At 45.1% G+C, this 22,324-nt stretch overlaps 1 protein-coding gene across 2 annotated transcripts in view; it reads right to left on the bottom strand.

Annotated features, from left to right (window-relative positions):
* NCK1 (NCK adaptor protein 1) overlaps positions 1-22,324 on the bottom strand; it is a 167,096-nt gene that overhangs the window by 124,960 nt on the left and 19,812 nt on the right. The window lies entirely within an intron of this gene.

The raw sequence follows: 22,324 nt of genomic DNA on the forward strand, positions 1-22,324 counted from the left end.
GCCTCCACAGGGTTCTCACCGTTTGAGCTTCTATATGGCCGACATCCACGAGGACTCCTGGATATAGCCAAGGAAACCTGGGAGGCCGAAGTCACACCCCACAGAAGCGTCATTGAGCATGTGGCCCTGATGCAGCAGAGGATTGCAAAGGTGATGCCTATCGTGAAAGAACACCTTCTCCAAGCACAAGAAGCTCAAGCCAGGGTCTACAACCGGTCTGCAAGAGTGAGGCAGTTCAATCCGGGAGACCGAGTTCTTGTGTTAGTTCCAACGGTGGAAAGCAAGTTCTTGGCCAAATGGCAAGGGCCATATGAGGTTGTCGAGAAACTTGGTGAGGTAAATTATAAAATTCACCAACCAGGAAGACGGAAACCATTCCAAGTTTACCATGTCAACCTCATCAAGCCATGGCAAGATAGAGAACCGACAGCAACTCCATCATTGTTAAGCAACCCAGAAGGTGAGGTTGGAGCGGTTACTATAGCAGAGACGCTATCAAAGACCCAGAAACAGCAGTGCCGGGAGTTACTCCAGAAAAACAGGGACCTGTTTTCAGAATTGCCAGGATACACGAAGGTCATAGAGCACGAGGTCCTAACAGAGCCACATGTGCGGGTGAATGTGAAACCTTATCGTATTCCTGAGGCTCGTCGAGAAGTTATCTCCAAGGAAGTGGAACGTATGTTGAGGCTTGGGGTCATTGAGGAATCCAAGAGCGGTTGGTCGAGCCCAATTGTCCTGGTCCCAAAACCTGATGGAGAGTGGAGGTTTTGCAACGACTATCGGAAGTTGAATGAAGTCTCCAAGTTCGACGCTTATCCCATGCCCCGTATTGATGAGCTCATCGAAAGGCTTGGGCACGCCAGATATATATCCACCTTGGATTTGACAAAGGGGTATTGGCAGATCCCCATGGCACAGGAAGCCAAGGAGAAGACGGCCTTTTCGACACCTGATGGATGCTTCCAATATGCCCGGATGCCGTTTGGCCTACAGGGAGCTCCGGCGACCTTCCAGAGGGCTATGGATAGAGTCCTTGCACCCCATAAGGCCTACGCTGCTGCGTACCTAGATGATATCGTCATCTTTAGCCCGGACTGGGAGAGTCATCTGGAGAAAGTCCAAGCGGTGTTGGATGCTATAAGAGAGGCCGGATTTACTATAAACCCGAAGAAGTGCGCCTTGGGTAAAGAAGAAGCTAAGTACCTTGGATACACATAGTGGGTCATGGAGAAATAAAACCCCAAATCAATAAAGTGGAGGCAATCCAAACATGGCCAAAACCAGTTTCCAAGAAACAAGTTAAAGCCTTCCTGGGAATCGTGGGATATTACAGGAGGTTCATCCCAAACTTCGCCACGATGGCTGCGCCTCTGACTGACCTGCTAAAAGGGACAAAATCAGTAATGGTTAAGTGGTCCGAAGAAACAGAGTCAGCCTTCCAAGAAATGAAAAACGCTTTGTGTAAGCAACCCGTTCTGATGGCCCCAAACTTCAAGAAAGAGTTTATTCTTCAGACAGATGCCTCAGATGTTGGGGTGGGAGCAGTCCTTTCCCAAGAACTACATGGGGAGGAGCATCCTGTTCTCTATCTGAGTAGGAAGCTGTCCTCATCTGAAAAGAACTACTCAGTCGTTGAGAAGGAGTGCTTGGCCATAAAATGGGCAGTGGACACATTGCGGTACTATCTGCTGGGACGTAAATTTAGACTGGTATCTGACCATGCCCCGCTTAGGTGGATGAGAGAAACGAAAGGAAGAAATGCTAGAGTCACCCGTTGGTTCTTAGCCCTGCAGGACTTCAGTTTCCATGTGGAACATAGGGCCGGAAAGCTGCACGGTAATGCGGATGCCCTATCGAGAATCCCTTGTTTAGTGGGGGAAAGTGCCAAGCCCCACGGCTTTAGGCAGAGGGGGGAGGTATGTAGCATGGCTAAAGGGTTTGTGGTCGATGGGAGGTATGTGCCACATAAGTGCCTGATTGCTGTAATGTAGCCCGGAGTATTCCTTTCTTGCACATAATCTTGTATATGTGTTTCAGGACCTGTGGTAATGTCAGACCACATGGCTAATCATGTGATGGGTTACTGGGTGGGGTTAGCTCTTTATAAGACTGGCTAATCCTTTACACAGGAGATATGTGTGGAGGTGAAACCCTCCTGAGTGTGTTACGGCTTCAGGACTGAGCCGGATGAACTGGACACTTGCTTTTCTTTGCCTGAACCAAAGGCCCATTTTGCTTTCTGTTATTTGCCACATGGTCTATGAAGCAATAAACCCAGTGAACTTTGAAGGAACACGTCTCCTGAGTGTCAGCCGTCGCAGCTGAGTGAGTGAAATCCTTACTATATATATATATATATATATATATATATATATATATATATATATATATATATATATATATATATATATATATATATATATATATATATACATACATATATACATAGACATAGACATAAGACGTACAGTGGGGCACAAAAGTATTTAGTCAGTCAGCAATAGTGCAAGTTCCACCACTTAAAAAGATGAGAGGCGTCTGTAATTTACATCATAGGTAGACCTCAACTATGGGAGACAAACTGAGAAAAAAAAAATCCAGAAAATCACATTGTCTGTTTTTTTAACATTTTATTTGCATATTATGGTGGAAAAGAAGTATTTGGTCAGAAACAAAATTTCATCTCAATACTTTGTAATATATCCTTTGTTGGCAATGACAGAGGTCAAACGTTTTCTGTAAGTCTTCACAAGGTTGCCACACACTGTTGTTGGTATGTTGGCCCATTCCTCCATGCAGATCTCTTCTAGAGCAGTGATGTTTTTGGCTTTTCGCTTGGCAACACGGACTTTCAACTCCCTCCAAAGGTTTTCTATAGGGTTGAGATCTGGAGACTGGCTAGGCCACTCCAGGACCTTGAAATGCTTCTTACGAAGCCACTCCTTCGTTGCCCTGGCGGTGTGCTTTGGATCATTGTCATGTTGAAAGACCCAGCCACGTTTCATCTTCAGTGCCCTTGCTGATGGAAGGAGGTTTGCACTCAAAATCTCACGATACATGGCCCCATTCATTCTTCATGTACCCGGATCAGTCGTCCTGGCCCCTTTGCAGAGAAACAGCCCCAAAGCATGATGTTTCCACCACCATGCTTTACAGTAGGTATGGTGTTTGATGGATGCAACTCAGTATTCTTTTTCCTCCAAACACGACAAGTTGTGTTTCTACCAAACAGTTCCAGTTTGGTTTCATCAGACCATAGGACATTCTCCCAAAACTCCTCTGGATCATCCAAATGCTCTCTAGCAAACTTCAGACGGGCCTGGACATGTACTGGCTTAAGCAGTGGGGCACGTCTGGCACTGCAGGATCTGAGTCCATGGTGGCGTAGTGTGTTACTTATGTTAGGCCTTGTTACATTGGTCCCAGCTCTCTGCAGTTCATTCACTAGGTCCCCCCGCGTGGTTCTGGAATTTTTGCTCACCGTTCTTGTGATCATTCTGACCCCACGGGGTGGGATTTTGCGTGGAGCCCCAGATCGAGGGAGATTATCAGTGGTCTTGTATGTCTTCCATTTTCTAATTATTGCTCCCACTGTTGATTTCTTCACTCCAAGCTGGTTGGCTATTGCAGATTCAGTCTTCCCAGCCTGGTGCAGGGCTACAATTTTGTTTCTGGTGTCCTCTGACAGCTCTTTGGTCTTCACCGTAGTGGAGTTTGGAGTCAGACTGTTTGAGGGTGTGCACAGGTGTCTTTTTATACTGATAACAAGTTTAAACAGGTGCCATTACTACAGGTAATGAGTGGAGGAAAGAGGAGACTCAAAGAAGAAGTTACAGGTCTGTGAGAGCCAGAAATCTTGATTGTTTGTTTCTGACCAAATACTTATTTTCCACCATAATATGCAAATAAAATGTTAAAAAAAACAGACAATGTGATTTTCTGGATTTTTTTTTCTCAGTTTGTCTCCCATAGTTGAGGTCTACCTATGATGTAAATTACAGACGCCTCTCATCTTTTTAAGTGGTGGAAATTGCACTATTGCTGACTGACTAAATACTTTTTGCCCCACTGTAACAATGCAACTGATGTCGGGAAGGGTTTAACCCCTTAATGACCGCCAATACGTCTTAACTGACCTGAGATATAAGAGAATTGCCTCCACATACAGGTGACAATCCAGCAGTTGTCAGCTATACACTATAGCTGACAACCTGCTGCATCAGCCACGATCAGTGTTTGCACCATCCAAATCTGTTTAACCCCTTAGATGCTGCTGTCAATAGTGACTACATCATATAAATGGTTAACAGTGTGGGGTCTCTCTCTTTTTCCATTTGGTGCCCTCAGATCATGATTGTGTGGTCTTGATGTTTGCGATGGCAGTTGACGGCCAAATAGCGGCCTTAGAGTCTGATGGCTGTTGTAACCTGTTCAGAAGTTAGCGACATTTAGATGGTAAAAATACACATTTTAATTTCTGTCATACCACTTTGCATGAATTCATGAAAATCACCTGAAGGGTTAATAAACTGACTGCAGTTTTCAGGGGGTGTTGTTTTTAAAATGGTATAACTTTTGGAGGTTTACGAATATATGGGACCCCTAAAAGCACTTCAAACATGGCCAAGTCCCTAAAAAAAGTAAATTTTGTAAATTTTCTTGAAAAAAAATGAAAAATTGCTGCTACATTTTTAAACCTCTTAAAATGCTAACAAAATAAAAGAACATTTTACAAATGGTGCTGATGTTAAGCAGACGTGAGGGAAATGTTATTTATTAATGTTTTGCTGTGGTGACTATCTGGATTAAACGGATAATCATTCTAAGTTTGAAAATTGCTAATTTTTTTTAACATTTTCCTAAAATTTCTGATATTTTTTTATAAATAAACAAAACATATTGACCTAAATTTACCATTATTATTATTATTATTATTTTATTTTTATTTATTTATATAGCACCATTAATTCCATGGTGCTGTACATGAGAAGGGGTTACATCATAATACAAATATCACTTACAGTAAACAAAAACTAACAGACAGACTGGTACAGAGGGAAGAGGACCCTGCCCTTGCGGGCTTACGTTCTATAGGATTATGGGGAAGGAGACAGAAGGTCGGGGGTTGCAGTAGCTCCAATGATGTTGAGGTGGTCGTGTGGTCTTTACAGGCTGTAAGCTTCCTTGAAGAGGTGGGTTTTCAGGTTTCTTTTGAAGGATCCAAAAGTAGTGGATAACCGGATGTGTTGGGGCACTGAATTCCAGAGGATGGGTGATATTCGGGAGAAGTCTTGGAGGCGACTGGGTGAGGAGCGAATAAGCGTAGAGGAGAGGAGGAGGTCTTGGGAGGACCGAAGATTACGTGAGGGAAGATATTGAGAGATTAGTGTGGAAATATACGGAGGAGAAAGATTATGGATGGCTTTGTAGGTCAGTGTTAGTAATTTAACCCCTTAGTGACAGAGCCAATTTGGTACTTAATGACCGAGCCAATTTTTGCAATTCTGACCACTGTCACTTTATGAGGTCATAACTCTGGAACGCTTCAACGGATCCCGCTGATTCTGAGATTGTTTTTTCGTGACATATTGTACTTCATGTTAGTGGTAACATTTCTTCGATATTACTTGCGATTATTTATGAAAAAAACGGAAATATGGCGAAAATTTTTAAAATTTTGCAATTTTCAAACTTTGTATTTTTATGCCCTTAAATCAGAGAGATATGTCACGAAAAATAGTTAATAAATAACATTTCCCACATGTCTACTTTACATCAGCACAATTTTGGAAACAAAATTTTTTTTTGTTAGGGAGTTATAAGGGTTAAAAGTTGACCAGCAATTTCTCATTTTTACAACACCATTTTTTTTAGGGACCACATCACATTTGAAGTCATTTTGAGGGGTCTATATGATAGAAAATAATGAAGTGTGACACCATTCTAAAAACTACACCCCTCAAGGTTCTCAAAACCACATTCAAGAAGTTTATTAACCCTTTACGTGCTTCACAGGAACTGAAACAATGTGGAAGGAAAAAATGAACATTTAACTTTTTTTTGCAAACATCTTAATTCAGAACCATTTTTTTTATTTTCACAAGTGTAAAAACAGAAATGTAACCATAAATTTTGTTATGCAATTTCTCCTGAATACGCCAATACCCCATATGTGGGGGTAAACCACTGTTAGAGCGCACCGCAGAACTTAGAAGTGAAGGAGCGCCGTTTTACTTTTTCAATGTTGAATTGGCTGGAATTGAGATTGGATGCCATGTCGCGTTTGGAGAGCCCCTGATGTGCCTAAACAGTGGAAACCCCCCACAAGTGACACCATTTTGGAAACTAGACCCCTTAAGGAACTTATCTAGATGTGTGGCGAGCACTTTGAACCCCCATGTGCTTCACAGAAGTTTATAACGTAGAGCCGTGAAAAAAAAAAAAAAAAAAAAAAAAAAAAAAAAAAAAAAAAAATCGCATTTTTTCTACAAAAATGATCTTTTTGCCCACAAATTTTTATATTCACAAGGGTAACAGGAGAAATTAGACCACAAAAGTTGTTGTGCAATTTCTCCTGAGTACGCTGATACCCAATATGTGGGGGTAAACCACTGTTAGGGCGCACCGCAGAGCTTGGAAGAGAAGGAGTGCCGTTTTACTTTTTCAATGTAGAATTGGCTGGAATTGAGATCGGACGCCATGTCGCGTTTTGAGAGCCCCTGATGTGCCTAAACAGTAGAAATCCCCCACAAGTGACCCCATTTTGGAAACTAGACCCCCCATGGAACTTATCTAGATGTGTGGTGAGAACCTTGAATGCCCAAGTGCTTCACAGAAGTTTATAATGCAGAGCCGTGAAAATAAAAAATATTTTTTTTTTCCACAAAAAAGATATTGTAGCCCCCAAGTTTTTATTTTTACAAGGGTAACAAGAGAAATTGGACCCCAAAAGTTGTTGTCCAATTTGTCTTGAGTATGCTGGTACCCCATATGTGGGGGTAAACCACTGTTTGGGCGCACGGCAGAGCTCGGAAGGAAGGAGCGCCGTTTTGGAATGCAGACTTTGATAGAATGGTCTGCGGGTATTATGTTGCATTTGCAGAGCCCCTGATGTACCTAACCAGTAGAAACCCTCCACAAGTGACCCCATTTTGGAAACTAGACCCCCAAGGAACTTATCTAGATGTGTGGTGAGAACTTTGAATGCCCAAGTGCTTCACAGAAGTTTAGAATGCAGAGTCGTGAAAATAAAAAATATTTTTTTTTTCACAAAAAAGATTTTGTAGCCCCCAAGTTTTTATTTTCACAAGGGTAACAGGAGAAATTGGACTGCAATAGTTGTTGTCCAATTTATCCCGAGTACGCTGATGTGCCATATGTGGGGGTAAACCACTGTTTGGGCGCACGGCAGAGCTCGGAAGGGAAGGTGCGCCTTTTTGGAATGCAGACTTTGATAGAATGGTCTGTGGGCATTATGTTGCGATTGCAGAGCCCCTGATATACCTAAACTGTAGTAACCCCCCACAAGTGACCCCATTTTGGAAACTAGACCCCCCAAGGAACTTATCTAGATGTGTGGTGAGAACTTTGAATGCCCAAGTGCTTCACAGAAGTTTAGAATGCAGAGTCGTGAAAATAAAAAATATTTTTTTTTCCACAAAAAAGATTTTGTAGCCCCCAAGTTTTTATTTTCACAAGGGTAACAAGAGAAATTGGACCCCAGAAGTTGTTGTCCAATTTATCCCGAGTACGCTGATGCCCCATATGTGGGGGTAACCCACTGTTTGGGCGCACGGCAGAGCTCAGAAGGGAGGGAGCACCATTTGACTTTTTGAGCGCAAAATTGGCTGTCGTGTTTGGAGACCCCCTGATGTACCTAAACAGTGGAAACCCCCCAATTCTAGCTCCAACCCTAACCCCAACACACCCCTAACCCTAATCCCAACCTGATCCATAATCACTAACCCTAACCATAATCACAACCCTTACCCCAAAACAACCCTAATGTCAACCCTAACCATAACCCTAATCAAAACCCTAAATCCAACACACCCCTAATCCTAATCTCAACCCTAACCTCAAACCTAACCCTAATCCCAATACACCCCTAATCACAACCCTAACCTTAACCCTAATCCCAAACCTAACCCTAATCCCAAGCGTAACCCTAATGCCAACCCTAACCCTAATCCAAACCCTAAACCTAATCCCAGCTCTAACCCTAACTTTAGCCCCAACCCTAGTCCTAACTTTAGCCCCAACCCTAACCCTAGCCCTAAGGCTACTTTCACACTTGCGTTGTTTGGCATTCCGTCGCAATCCGTCGTTTTGGACAAGAAACGGATCCTGCAAATGTGCCCGCAAGATGCGTTTTTTGCCCATAGTATTGCCGACGGATCGTGACGGATGGCCACACGTCGCGTCCGTCGTGCACTGGATCAGTTGTGTTTTGGCGGAGCGTCGGCACAAAAAAACGTTCAATGAAACGTTTTTTTGTACGTCGCATCCGCCATTTCTGACCGCGCATGCGTGGCTGTAACTCCGCCCCCTCCTCCCCAGGACATAGATTGGGCAGCGGATGCGTTGAAAAACTACAGCTGCTGCCCACGTTGTGCACAATTTTCACAACGTGCGTCGGTATGTCGGGCCGACGCATTGCGACGGCCCCGTACCGACGTAAGTGTGAAAGAAGCCTAACCCTAAATTTAGCCCCAACCCTAACCCTAAATTTAGCCCCAACCCTAGCCCTAACCCTAGCCCTAACCCTACCCTAACCCTACCCCTAACCTAACCCTACCCCTAACCTAACCCTAGACGTAACCCTACCCCTAACCTAACCCTACCCCTAACCTAACCCTAGCCGTAACCCTACCCCTAACCTAACCCTAGCCCTACCCCTACCCTAACCCTACCCCTAACCCTACCCCTACCCCTACCCCTAACCCTAACCCTACCCCTAACCCTACCCCTAACCTAACCCTAGCCCTACCCCTAACCCTAATTTTAGCCCTAACCGCTGTTCTCCTGCCGGCCGGCAGATGGAGACAGATGGCGGGCGCACTGGGCATGCGTCCGCCATGTTCTTCTGCCGGCGGCCAGGAGGAGCAGCAAGAGGATCCAGGGACCTAGGTGAGTATGCTAGGGTCCCCGAATCCCCCTATTTCTCTGTCCTCTGATGTGCGATCACATCATAGGACAGAGAATTACACTTTACTTTTTTTTTTTTTTTTTGCGGTCGCCGGTAAACAGTTAATTACCGGCGATCGCAAAACAGGGGTCGCTAAAACCGACCCCCGATCATGCTCTTTGGGGTCTCGGCTACCCCAGGCAGCCGAGACCCCAAAGATTCTCCCGGTGCCGGCCGGCGGGCGCACTGCGCATGCGCCCGCCATTTTGAAGATGGCGGCGCCCACCGGGAGACACGAGGAGCATCGGGGGAGCTAGGTGAGTATTGGGGGGCCACCTGGGACCCCTTTTCTCTGTCCTCCGATGTGCGATCACATCGGAGGACAGAGAAATTAAAAAGAGATCGCTTTTTTTTTTTTTTTTTTTTTTGCGATCGCCGGTAAACGGTTAATTACCGGCGATCGCAAATGCGGGGAGGGTTAAAAAACCCCCGAATCATGTTCTCTGGGGTCTCGGCTACCCTCGGCAGCCGAGACCCCGGAGAAAATCGGCCTGTGGGGGGCGCTATACACTTTTTCCACAGCGCCGTTAATTAACGGCGCTGTGGTTTAAGTACCCTTAGCGGCCGCCGTTAAAAGGCGTATCGGCGGTCGCTAAGGGGTTAAACTGGATACGCTGGGAAATTGGGAGCCAGTAAAGGGATTTACAAACAGGGGAAGCAGGAGTGTAGCGAGGAGAGAGATTAATTAGTCGGGCAGCAGAGTTAAGGATGGACTGGAGGGGTGCGAGAGTGTTAGAAGGTAGGCCACAGAGGAGTATGTTGCAGTAATCCAGGCGGGAGATGATTAGGGCATGCACGAGCATTTTGGTAGGGTGTGGGTTGAGGAAAGGACGGATCCTGGAAATATTTTTGAGCTGGAGGCGACAGGAGGTGGCGAGAGCTTGGATGTGCGGTTTGAAGGACAGGGCAGAGTCAAGGGTTACTCAGAGGCAGCGGATTTTGAGGACAGGGGAAAGTTTGATTTAATTTATTTTGATGGATAGATCAGGTAGGGAAGATATGCGAGATGGAGGAAAGATAATGAGTTCAGATTTGTCCACATTGAGCTTGAGGAAGCGACAGGAGAAGGAGGATATGGCCGATAGACACTCTGGCCCAGATGTCACCTCTCTGCTCTCCAGAATCCCAGAGAGGTAGATCTGAGTGTCATCAGCATATAGATGGTACTGGAAGCTATAGGACCTTATAAGTTGTCCCAGGCCGAGTGTATAGATTGAGAAGAGTAAGGGTCCTAAGACAGAGCCTTGGGGGACTCCAACAGAGAGGGGGCGAGATGAAGAGTTAGTATGGGAGTAGGAAATGCTAAATGTGCAGTTGGCAAGGTATGAGGAGATCCAAGATAGGGCAAGGTCTTTGACCCCAAAGGAAGAGAGGATCTGTAGTAGGAGGAAGTGGTCAACTGTGTCGAAGGCAGAGGACAGGTCTAGGAGGAGGAGTATAGAGAATTGTCTGTTAGCTTTGGCTGTAAGTAAGTCGTTAGTAATTTTGGTCAGGGCAGTCTCAGTGGAATGGTGGGGACCGAAGCCAGATTGTAGGTTGTCGAAGAGAGAGTTAGAAGCAAAGTGAGAGGAAAGTTCAGCATGGACGTGCTGCTCAAGGAGTTTGGAAGCAAATGGGAGCAAAGATATGGGGCAATAGCTGGACATACCGCTTGAGTCAAGGGATGGCTTTTTGAGGATAGGTGTGATTGTGGCATGTTTGAAGGCATAAGGGAAGGTACCAGAAGTTAGTGGAAGGTTGAAGAGATGGGTTAGGGATGGGATTAGTGTGGTGGTGAGGTTGGGGAGGAGGTAGGATGGGATGGGGGTCAAGTGCACAAGTAGTGAGGTGTGATTTGGAGAGATGAGCAAGCTCCCCTTCAGAGATTTTGGAGAGTGAAGTTATGGGGTTTGGGCATTGGTCTCTCATACAAAGGGGTTGTGGTGGTTTGCCAACAAAGACTTGCCTTGTTTGGTCTATCTTATTTTTGAAGTGCGTGGCAAAGTCCTCAGCAACTATTAGGGAACTCGGAGGGGGCAGTGGTGGGCGGAAGAGGGAGTTAAAAAAGTGTTGAACAACTGTTTGGGGTTGTGGGATAAGGAAGATACGAGGGTTGTGAAGAAGGCCTATTATCATAAAGTATAATGTGTCACAAAAAAAACAATCTCAAAATCACTGGGATTTGTTGAAGCGTTCCAGAGTTACAGTGCCTACAAGTAGTATTCAACCCCCTGCAGATTTAGCAGGTTTACACATTTGGAATTAACATGGCATTGTGACATTTGGACTGTAGATCAGCCTGGAAGTGTGAAATGCACTGCAGCAAAAAAGAATGTTATTTCTTTGTTTATTTTTTTTTTTAAATTGTGAAAAGTCTTTTCAGAGGGTCATTTATTATTCAACCCCTCAACCCACCAGAATTCTGTTTGGTTCCCCTAAAGTACTAAGAAGTAGTTCAGGCACAAAGAACAATGAGCTTCACATGTTTGGATTAATTATCTCTTTTTCCAGCCTTTTCTGACTATTTAAGACTCTCCCCAAACTTGTGAACAGCACTCATACATGGTCAACATGGGAAAGACAAAGGAGCATTCCAAAGCCATCAGACACAAGATCGTGGAGGGTCACAAGGCTGGCAAGGGGTACAAAACCCTTTCCAAGGAGTTGGGCCTACCTGTCTCCACTGTTGGGAGCATCATCCGGAAGTGGAAGGCTTATGGAACTACTGTTAGCCTTCCACGGCCTGGACAGCCTTTGAAAGTTTCCTCCCGTGCCGAGGCCAGGCTTGTCCGAAGAGTCAAGGCTAACCCAAGGAGAACAAGGAAGGAGCTCCGGGAAGATCTCATGGCAGTGGGGACATTGGATTCAGTCAATACCATAAGTAACGTACTCCACCGCAATGGTCTCCGTTCCAGACGAGCCCGTAAGGTTCCTTTACTTTCAAAGCATCATGTCAAGGCTCATCTACAGTTTGCTCATGATCACTTGGAGGACTGAGACTGACTGGTTCAAGGTTCTCTGGTCTGATGAGACCAAGATCGAGATCTTTGGTGCCAACCACACACGTGACGTTTGGAGACTGGATGGCACTGCATATGACCCCAAGAATACCATCCCTACAGTCAAGCATGGTGGTGGCAACATCATGCTGTGGGGCTGTTTCTCAGCCATCTGGTCCGCATCCATGGGAAGATGGATAGCACGGCCTACCTGGAGATTTTGGCCAAGAACCTCCGCTCCTCCATCAAGGATCTTAAGATGGGTCGTCATTTCATCTTCCAACAAGACAACGACCCAAAGCACACAGCCAAGAAAACCAAGGCCTGGTTCAAGAGGCAAAAAATCAAGGTGTTGCAGTGGCTTAGTCAGTCTCCTGACCTTAACCCAATTGAAAACTTGTGGAAGGAGCTCAAGATTAAAGGGAACCTGTCACCCCGTTTTTTGAGATTGAGCTATAAATACTGTTAAATAGGGCCTGCGCTGTGTGTTCCTATAGTGTATGTAGTGTACCCCGATTCCCCATGTATGCTGAGAAATAACTTACCAAAGTCGCCGTTTTCGCCTGTCAATCAGGCTGGTCAGGTCGGGAGGGCGTGGTGACATCGCTGGTTCTTCCTCAGCTTTACGTTGGTGGCGTAGTGGCGTAGTGGTGAACAAGCAGCGCGCGATCTGCGCTGTCATCCCTTTCGTCGGTGGGGGCGGCCATCTTCCTGGGGCCGCGCGTGCGCAGATCGAGTGCTCTGCTGCACGGGGCTTCAGGAAAATGGCCGCGGGATGCCGCGCGTGCGCATTAGAGATCGCGGCGGCCATTTTCCCAAAGCCGAGTGCATCCGAGTGTCAGAGATCACTTTTTCAAAACGCGCGGTCCGCCTGTGTAAAAAGGCTCTTAAATTTCTGCCGATCAGCAAATAGATGGTCAATGGCCATTTAGTGCCGTGGTGGGCAGGTATAAACGAACCCTCAGTAGTGAAGGCTCTCGCGTTGAACTGATCATTTAAAGTTCTCGCATGAGTCCTGACGTCCGACTGAAACGTAAGATAACACTGTTCAACGCAATCCTTCTGGCAAAAGGTTTTAAAAACATATTTTAAGTCAATTTTGGCTGCTGATTACGAATATGAACTCCATTTTTGGCTATCACATCAGGATTTCGAGATATTTTCAATTTTTGATGAAAATTACTCCTAATGTTTTATGATAAAAACACATGATTTTCGGTACCACATTTTGTATATTTTTAATCAAGGAACAACAAACATTACAAAGTATGTACAGCAAATCAAATATACTTACAGAATTAAACTACAAAATATAAAAACACATATATATGGCACACAGGTGAATGACAAATGGCAGTTATTTGAACTTTCTTTTCTTGGCTGATCTGTGATGTACAGTTTCTGGGTTGTCTCTCATCAAGCTCCAGCACTAGTCAGCCATCATATGTGAGTCCCTCCGGCCTTGATACCGTTCTTCCATTGTTTTAACGTCCTGATGAAAACGCTCCCCTTGTTCCTCGCTCACATCCCCAAGGTTCTCTGGAAAAAAGTCCAAATGGCTGTGTAAATAGTGAATCTTGATGCTCATTCTACATCCAAGATTTTGCAGACTCATTAGTAGCTCTTCCACAATCTCTTCATAGTTGTCTGCTTTCTTATTCCCTAGAAAATTCTGCACCACATTACAAAATGCATTCCAAGCTCTTTCTTCTGTCTCATTCATTGATGTGATAAAATTTGGGTCTCTCATAAGTGTTCTTATTTGAGGTCCATCAAATATTCCAGCCTTTTTCTTCTCTTCACTAAGACCAGGAAAAGTTGAACATATATAGTTAAAGCATTCTCCACTGTGATTGAGAGCTTTGACGAACTGCTTCATCAATCCAAGTTTTATGTGTAAGGGAGGAAAGACAATGTCCTTCCTATCCATTAGAGGATCAGGGATGACATTCTTATCGCCAGATGCCAAACTATGTCGCTGAGGCCATTCAGTTTTCACCCAATGCTCTGCTGTAGCTCTACTGTCCCAGTAGCACAGAAAACAAGGGTGTTATCATAACAAATGGGAATTATGCATGTTCAAAGAAAACAAAGATATTCTCACATTTATTGGGAGACTAAATCAAAATTAAATTTACCGTAGTGAACCGTATAAACCGGCACTTTTCATACACTACTTATATTTATCATGGAATTCCGGAAAATGGGCTCTATACCTATAGCGCAAAAACGTGATGTGATAGAGAAATTATAAGATCAGATTTGAATTCAGCACCCTCAAATTAGTCTAAAACTGTTCTTAAAGTACATGCCAGAATTTTTTTTTTTTTGCAGACCAGTGTAATGAAGGGTTCATCAAGATCTACACAGGAATGTTTATCAGAAATTAGCTAAAGAGCCTCAGCGTTGCCACCAATCTTTGAGAAATCATCTATTGAGAATTTGTGGCCCCCCACAAGCTGCTGTGCACACCGCCGGCCAGTCACCGCCCCCACACTGCCGGTCAGTCACAGGTCTCTTACAATGGTTCGCACCTTCTGACAGATATTTCTCATCAGCACTGGTAGAAATGGCGCGTACACTGTGGTTAGTCGACAATGACCTTCATGGATTTATGAATGAAGCCTTTGAGCCACCTGAACTGAAAAAATATTCAATCTCCAGAATCATTAACTAAACTGTACGCGGTCCACGAAAGATCCCCCCGCCCAGCCAAAAATAGAGGTCATCAGCCACACCGCGCACTTGTAGTCAGGCACAGTGTCTTGTATTTCCTGTCTGCCGCTGTGCTTCTCTTATAGTAACAGGAGCAAATCAGGGAAATAGCAATTAACACTTTATTTTTTCTATGTGTGAAACAGCAAAGATAGTGTGAACGCTCAGCACATAAGATATTAACTCTTCCCATGCCTCTGACATAAAACAGGATTATACAACGTGCAAAGCGTTACACTGAAAGCGTCCTTTACTACGTGATGGATCCTGGAAGGACACTGGGCACCATTGTCACAAATCTGCCAGACATTGGAACAACCTGGCGCAACAGCTGTATCACTGCATAAAGAAGACCATTCTTTCACATGTTTTTTCATTGGGTTGGCACCCGGAGAGTTCTGGTATATGTGCCTGCAGTAAGGTGGTCCCCGAGGTTGGACTTTCAGACTCTGGTTCAATAGCGGTGTGGATTCTTATTTTTTTGACTATCCCACACTTTAGTTAGCCTTATAAAACACAAGAGCCTATGGGCGACTCACTTATTTTTCACTTATCTCGGGGGCGTGGGATGGGTCAGTACTAGAGATGAGCGAATTTGCTCAGGTTCCCTCTTATTCGGCAAGTTGCAGAGGGGACCCGGCTTCCTGGAACGCGTTGGCCGATCAGCTGATCGGTGCCGCATCTGCATGTGTCACGGCTGTGTCACAGTCACGACACATGCATGGAGAGCCTGTTTTTTGGGCTCTCCATGCAACCCGAGCAAATTCGCTCACCTCTAGTCAGTACTAGAGATGGGCGAAGCCGAACGGTAAAATCTCACGGTGCAGAGGAGAGGTTACCGCTAGGGTTGAGCGAAACGGATCGTTCATTTTCAAAAGTCGCCGACTTTTGGCAAAGTCGGGTTTCATGAAACCCGACCCGATCCCTGTGTGGGGTCGGCCATGCGGTACGCGACTTTCGCGCCAAAGTCGCGTTTCGTATGACGCGCTTGGCGCCATTTTTTTCAGCCAATGAAGGGGCGTGGGCAGAGTGATGACATAGTTCTTAGGGGCGTGGACGCCTATCGCCATGTTGTCCCTTGTGCGCTGTAGCGATTTGCACTGTGTAACACCAGCTTTTCAGTAGAGAGAGAGAGAGAGACTTTGCATTGGGTTTCGTGTTTCGGTCGATCCTCGACCTTTCGCCATGATCGGCCGATTTCACTCGACTCGACTTTTGAGATAGTCGGGTTTCGCGAAACCCGGCTCGACCCTAAAAAAGTCAAGGTCGCTCAACCCTAGTTACCGCAGTTCAAATTCACCGCAGTGTAACCTCAGCTCGTCACCATGACTCACTGTGCAAGCGGTGATCTCACGGTGCTGAGGTCACCGTAGTTCATTGGCCCACCTGGGAAAGCAGCCTCAGTGACCTGCAGTAACCTCGATGAGGTCACCGCTAATCACAGATGCGGCGCTCGGAGCAGCTCATTCACCAGTGGCTCTCAGCCTGGACGGTCGCATCTTGGCACCATCCAGATTGGAAACTATTAATCCCCAGACATGGATTACGGAGTAGGACAGAATGACGGACAGGTAAGGGATATTGTTGCTTTTTACTTTAATTTTTTTCCAGGAGGCGAGGGATTCAGTGGAATTAGGCGTTAGGTGAGTATAATTGTGTTGGTTATTTTTAAATAAAAAAGGACGTGTTTTATTTTTATTTCAAATAAAGGACTTTATTCTTGCTGTGTGTTTATTTACCATATAACTATAGGATTAGTAATGAATAGGTGTCTTATAGACGCCTCTCCATTACTAAGCTGTGGGCTTGATGCCACCAAACAATACAAAGGTGACATCAACCCCACAAATATTACCCTACTTGCCACCGCTACAGGGCAAGTGGGAAGAGCTGGGCAAAGCTCCAGAATTGGAGCATCTAATAGATGTGCCTTTCCTGGGCGGCTGTGGGATGCTATTTTTAGGATGGGGGGCAATATCCATGGCCCCTTTCCAGCCCGAGAATACCAGCCCCCAGCTGTCTGCTTTAGCAAGGCTGGTTGTCAAAAAAAGTGGGGGGGGACCTATTTTTTTTTAGTTTTTTATTTAAATAATTAAAAAAAAAAAAAAAGACAGTCAGTGCACCCCTCTACTCTTGATAACCAACCTAAAGCTGACAGTTGAGGGTTGCAGCCCTCATCTGTCAGTTTTGCATGGCTGGTTATAATAAAAACAGGGGAACTCTTGCTCATTTTTTTTAGTTTATTTATTTATAGCACAAGCGCCGGGAGATGAATACTCTCATTAGCCGCCGCCTTCTCTCACTGTTATTAGTGGCAGCAGGCATCGGCTGAAGGGAGTAGTAGTCCCTTCAGTCTACGCCAGTATCCGGAGCTGAACTTTATACCTCCGATCACAGCTGCGGGATCACACTGTCATCTGACAGCATGGGAAGCGCGGTTGTCTGACTGGCAGTAATGATTTTACGGTCAATCAGGAGCAGCATTTGCCGCGCTGTCACGCACATGACAGTGTGGCAAACATTGGATGTTCTAAGCCCCCTTTCAAGTGAATGAGGCCCGGTTTCGGATTTGGGTACTGTTCTGGTACCCGAACTTTAACTGTTCGGCCGAACCCGAACATCTAGGGGTCCGCTCATCTCTAGTCAGTACTACTGAAGTCCTATGTGCCCATTTCTGGAACCCTGTGGGGGAGGGGGGGGAGGAGGAGGGAGAGAGAAAGAGAGACAGAGACAGAGAGAAAGAGAGAAAGAAAGATATAGCCGGAATGAAAAAAAGGGTTAAATTAAATGAAGAAAAATTCTTCCAGGCATGCTCAGTTTCAAAAAACAGAATCCGTCGCTGGATTCTGTCTTTTGACGGACAGCGACAGATCCTGCGCCCATAGGCTTCCATTACAGCCAATGACGGCCGCCGCTGGATCAGTCGCTGTCCGATTTTCAGACGCAGACAAAAAAACGTCTCTTTGGACGTTTTCTCAAGACGACGGATACACAAATTTCGACGGATCCAGCGCACGACGGACGAAACGTGAGGCCATCCATCGTAATCTGTCGCTAATTCAAGTCTATGAGAAAAAGACAGATCCAGCGGGTAAATCCGCTGGATCCGTTTTATTTCAGAAAACAAAGGATTTTGACCGAAACAAAAAGACAGAAGTGTGAAAGAGGCCTAAGCTTCATTGAAACCTTTGGGAGCAGAGTTAGAAACATGGCCCTCAGTCTAGAAATGGAAGTGCTTCCCTAACCTATAGAGAGCTGCTCATGTCGGAGGCATCGGTTGTTTCCACATTTACTTAGTCTTTGAGAAGGTTGTTGATTGCTGATATCTCCAAGCAATAAAGGTAGAGAAGCTCCACAATATATTGCATACAATAAAATGGATGGGTGGCCTTGGTACTACGTAGTCTGGAGCAATGCTCTGCTCCAGTTACTAGGACGACATCAAGGACAGAAGCATAGGTAGTAATAATGGGACTAGCCCTTGAAGTTCCCAAATCAATTTTCACTCCATAACGTACAGGAAATTTAGTAGGTGGTGCGTTCACATGAAGTCAAGGGTTCATCCGGCCAGAGAAGAAAAAAATCTACACATGGAATAAACAAATCCATTTCTTCCTCATGGATATGTGGCGATCCAGCACAGCAAGACGTCTGACTTCACCCGGTCTGGAGCTCATTAGGAGCCGGAAACACATCATCTCAGGAGCGTACACCACAACCAGAGTCAGGATTGTTCCTCTTCTGCAGATACTGTGCCTGTGTTACCAGATTAGTGCTCATCCGCAGTGCTGGAGAGAAAGATATACATCCAGGCCACAAAAAAAAAAAAAAAACGGGTTACTTTTAAGACAGCTTAATAAAAGCCTATAAATATTGGCGGGTAGTCCCATCATTTCTAAGAGACTTTTGTTTTATTTGCACAATAACAAAATCACACCCAAAACGATTCTTCACACTTGTGACTATCGAAACTGTACACCGGATTATGCAGAGTAGAAACAATTATCTATAACTTGTCTTGCAGTCCATGTGGTTACATTTTTATTGCTTTATTTCATTAATGATCTGGTAGAAGGTTTACACAGTAAAATATCGATATTTGCAGATGATACAAAACTATGTAAAGCAGTTAATACAAGAGAAGATAGTATTCTGCTACAGATGGATCTGGATAAGTTGGAAACTTGGGCTGAAAGGTGGCAGATGAGGTTTAACAATGATAAATGTAAGGTTATACACATGGGAACAAGGAATCAATATCACCATTACACACTGAACGGGAAACCACTGGGTAAATCTGACAGGGAGAAGGACTTGGGGATCCTAGTTAATGATAAACTTACCTGGAGCAGCCAGTGCCAGGCAGCAGCTGCCAAGGCAAACACGATCATGGGGTGCATTAAAAGAGGTCTGGATACACATGATGAGAGCATTATACTGCCTCTGTACAAATCCCTAGTTAGACCGCACATGGAGTACTGTGTCCAGTTTTGGGCACCGGTGCTCAGGAAGGATATAATGGAACTAGAGAGAGTACAAAGGAGGGCAACAAAATTAATACAGGGGATGGGAGAACTACAATACCCAGACAGATTAGCGAAATTAGGATTATTTAGTCTAGAAAAAAAGACGACTGAGGGGCGATCTAATAACCATGTATAAGTATATAAGGGGACAATACAAATATCTCGCTGAGGATCTGTTTATACCAAGGAAGGTGACGGGCACAAGGGGGCATTCTTTGCTTTTCCACCAACATAGAAGAGGATTCTTTACTGTTAGGGCAGTGAGAATCTGGAATTGCTTGCCTGAGGAGGTGGTGATGGCGAACTCAGTCGAGGGGTTCAAGAGAGGCCTGGATGTCTTCCTGGAGCAGAACAATATTGTATCATACAATTATTAGGTTCTGTAGAAGGACGTAGATCTGGGGATTTATTATGATGGAATATAGGCTGAACTGGATGGACAAATGTCTTTTTTCGGCCTAACTATGTTACTATGTAAATCAGTCCAGAGGAAATGTTTTATGCTATTACTGATAAATTAATAGCAGTAAAAAAAAAAAAAAAAAACAATGGCAGTTTTAAAAGATATTTACACAAAACATTTTTAAATCGCTAATTTGCTTTCTAAATGCCAAGTTTGGTTCACACATTCTACAGAAAAGGAGGAAGGAAATAAGTGCAGGATAGAAGCTGTGCTAATGCATGAGCTAATGAGGACAGCAGCACTTTAGACACGCAGACGTCACATCCTGCCTGTATTACTGGGAGAGACACTCCCGCAAGACAAAAATCTAAAACATGGATGAATCTGCACACAGATTATCAGAGAGGTTAAAAATGAATAAAGAAGTTTGCAGACTAAGGCGTCATTAACACATAAGTGTTTAATCAAATAAGTGAAAAAAACGGTAAAGGTTATCAGTGCGCCATCAATGTGTCCATATTTGTCATAAATGTATCCGTATTTACCAGAAGTATTTATTATATATTTGTAAAGTACCATTGCCCCATGGTATAAACACGGTGAAACAACTAACAATGATAGACGGGTACAGAGGGAACAGGGCCCTGCCCTTGTGGGCTTACAGTGCACAGGATAATGTGGAAGGAGTGAGTAGAGTAGGGGGTTGCGGAAGGGTCGGTGGTGGTGAGGTGACTGCAGAACAAAGGATAAAGCAAGTGACAAGAGTTTGGAGGCTGCAGGCTGGTGGGTGTCAGTGGGGATGTTGAAGTCGCCCATGATGATGGTGGGAATGTCAGCAGAGAGAAAGTGTAGAAGCCAGGTGGAGAAGCGCTCAATAAATATGATGAGCGTGGGTGACGTGAAGGCCACCGCAAAACAGCGCTGTGGGCTAGGCCTTGTCAGAGGACGTCAGCCAGAGGTCGAAGAGCCCTGGTCAGGGCAGAGAAGTACGCCTGTGTAGGAAAGTGATGCTGGGGAGACTGTGTGGATGACGTAGGATGCATCATCCACATGAAGCAAGAAGTAGGACGGTTTCTAAAGAAGGGAGGCATCGGACCAAGACCAGCCAAACCCTTCGGACTGGATTTCCCCGCAGGAGAGTATAGTAAAAGCTTCTTATTCTTCTCTTACAGGAAGGGTTGGGGTAGATATAGAGCATTATAGAATGGATATCAGGCATGAAAGGTGGTGGCCATATCTCATATGTCAAACCTGGTGACAGATTCCCTTTAAGTCCTTTGTATGAACAGAGCAGTGGTCACACATGCCCATTGCCACACCCTTCAAGCTCTCTGGGACTGCCAGAAACTATGAAATTCATGAACTATCAGTCAATGGATGTGCAGCAGTGAGCGTGATCGCCCACCGCTCCATTGAGAGGACCGGTGAGCCACGCTTACAATGGAAGAGAAACCCAGTGATCCCACACACATCTCCCCAATTCTTTATACAGGTGGTGCAATCTTGGCCCTACACCTTAAAGGGTATGTTCCCACGGTCAGTAAACGCTGTGGATTGGACGCTGCGTTCATCCGCAGTATCCAACCCACAATGTCCAGATGTTACAGCATAGTGGATGGGATGGGATCTGAAGAAATCCCATCTCCACTTTGCATGCACGGACGCCTCCAGCATCCCTGAGGAGATGGACATGCGGCTCGTCTTTCCAGACAGCAGCATGCCAATATATCTTGCAGAGACGCTCAGTCTCCACAAAATAAATTTACTGTGAAATGTATTGGGGGCAGTGATTCCGCACGGTTCAGTGAACACATATGGAATCACCTGCGTTCAAAAGCCGGCAGCGCTTTGGACGGAGCGGACATGTGCTGCGTCCAAAGTGCTGCTGGTCCCAGACTGTGGAAACATACCCCAAGACTTCCACCAGGGCTGTGGAGTTGATAAGCCAAACCTCCGACTCAATCTCCCTGACTCCATGACCCCACAGCACTGGTCACTACGGAGCATGTGCATGAAGTGCAACACAGATTCATCTCAGCTAAAAGCCGAGATCAGGAACAGAACAGACATTTATAGAACATTTCACAACTTTCCCAAATTCTTCTGAAAACATCTACAGCACATCCTGCACTGAACCTAAACCCAATGCACTATATATTTTAGGAGTTGGACTCCACAGCACTGCTTCTAACCTTGACCATACACTCAAACACAGAATGACTTGTTCGGCCTGTAGTCTTTCTTCCCAACCCCACCATTACCATGCATGCTCGGCTTGTCTCAGCAAACGTGTTCATATTTAGGAGACCAATGTTAGCTGCTATCAAAACATATATAATATGAGAGATAGCTCATCTCTTGAGAATAAGGCCTCTTTCACACTTCCGTCTTTTTGAAGACGTTGCAATGCGTCGTTCTGTGCAAAAAACGCATCCTGCAAAAAGTTGCCCGTAGGATACGTTTTTTGCACATAGACTTGTATTACCGACGCATCGTGATGTATGGACACACG

Source organism: Ranitomeya imitator, chromosome 5 (assembly GCF_032444005.1).
Source record: "Ranitomeya imitator isolate aRanImi1 chromosome 5, aRanImi1.pri, whole genome shotgun sequence".
In the NCBI taxonomy this organism is placed as follows: Eukaryota; Metazoa; Chordata; class Amphibia; order Anura; family Dendrobatidae; genus Ranitomeya; species Ranitomeya imitator.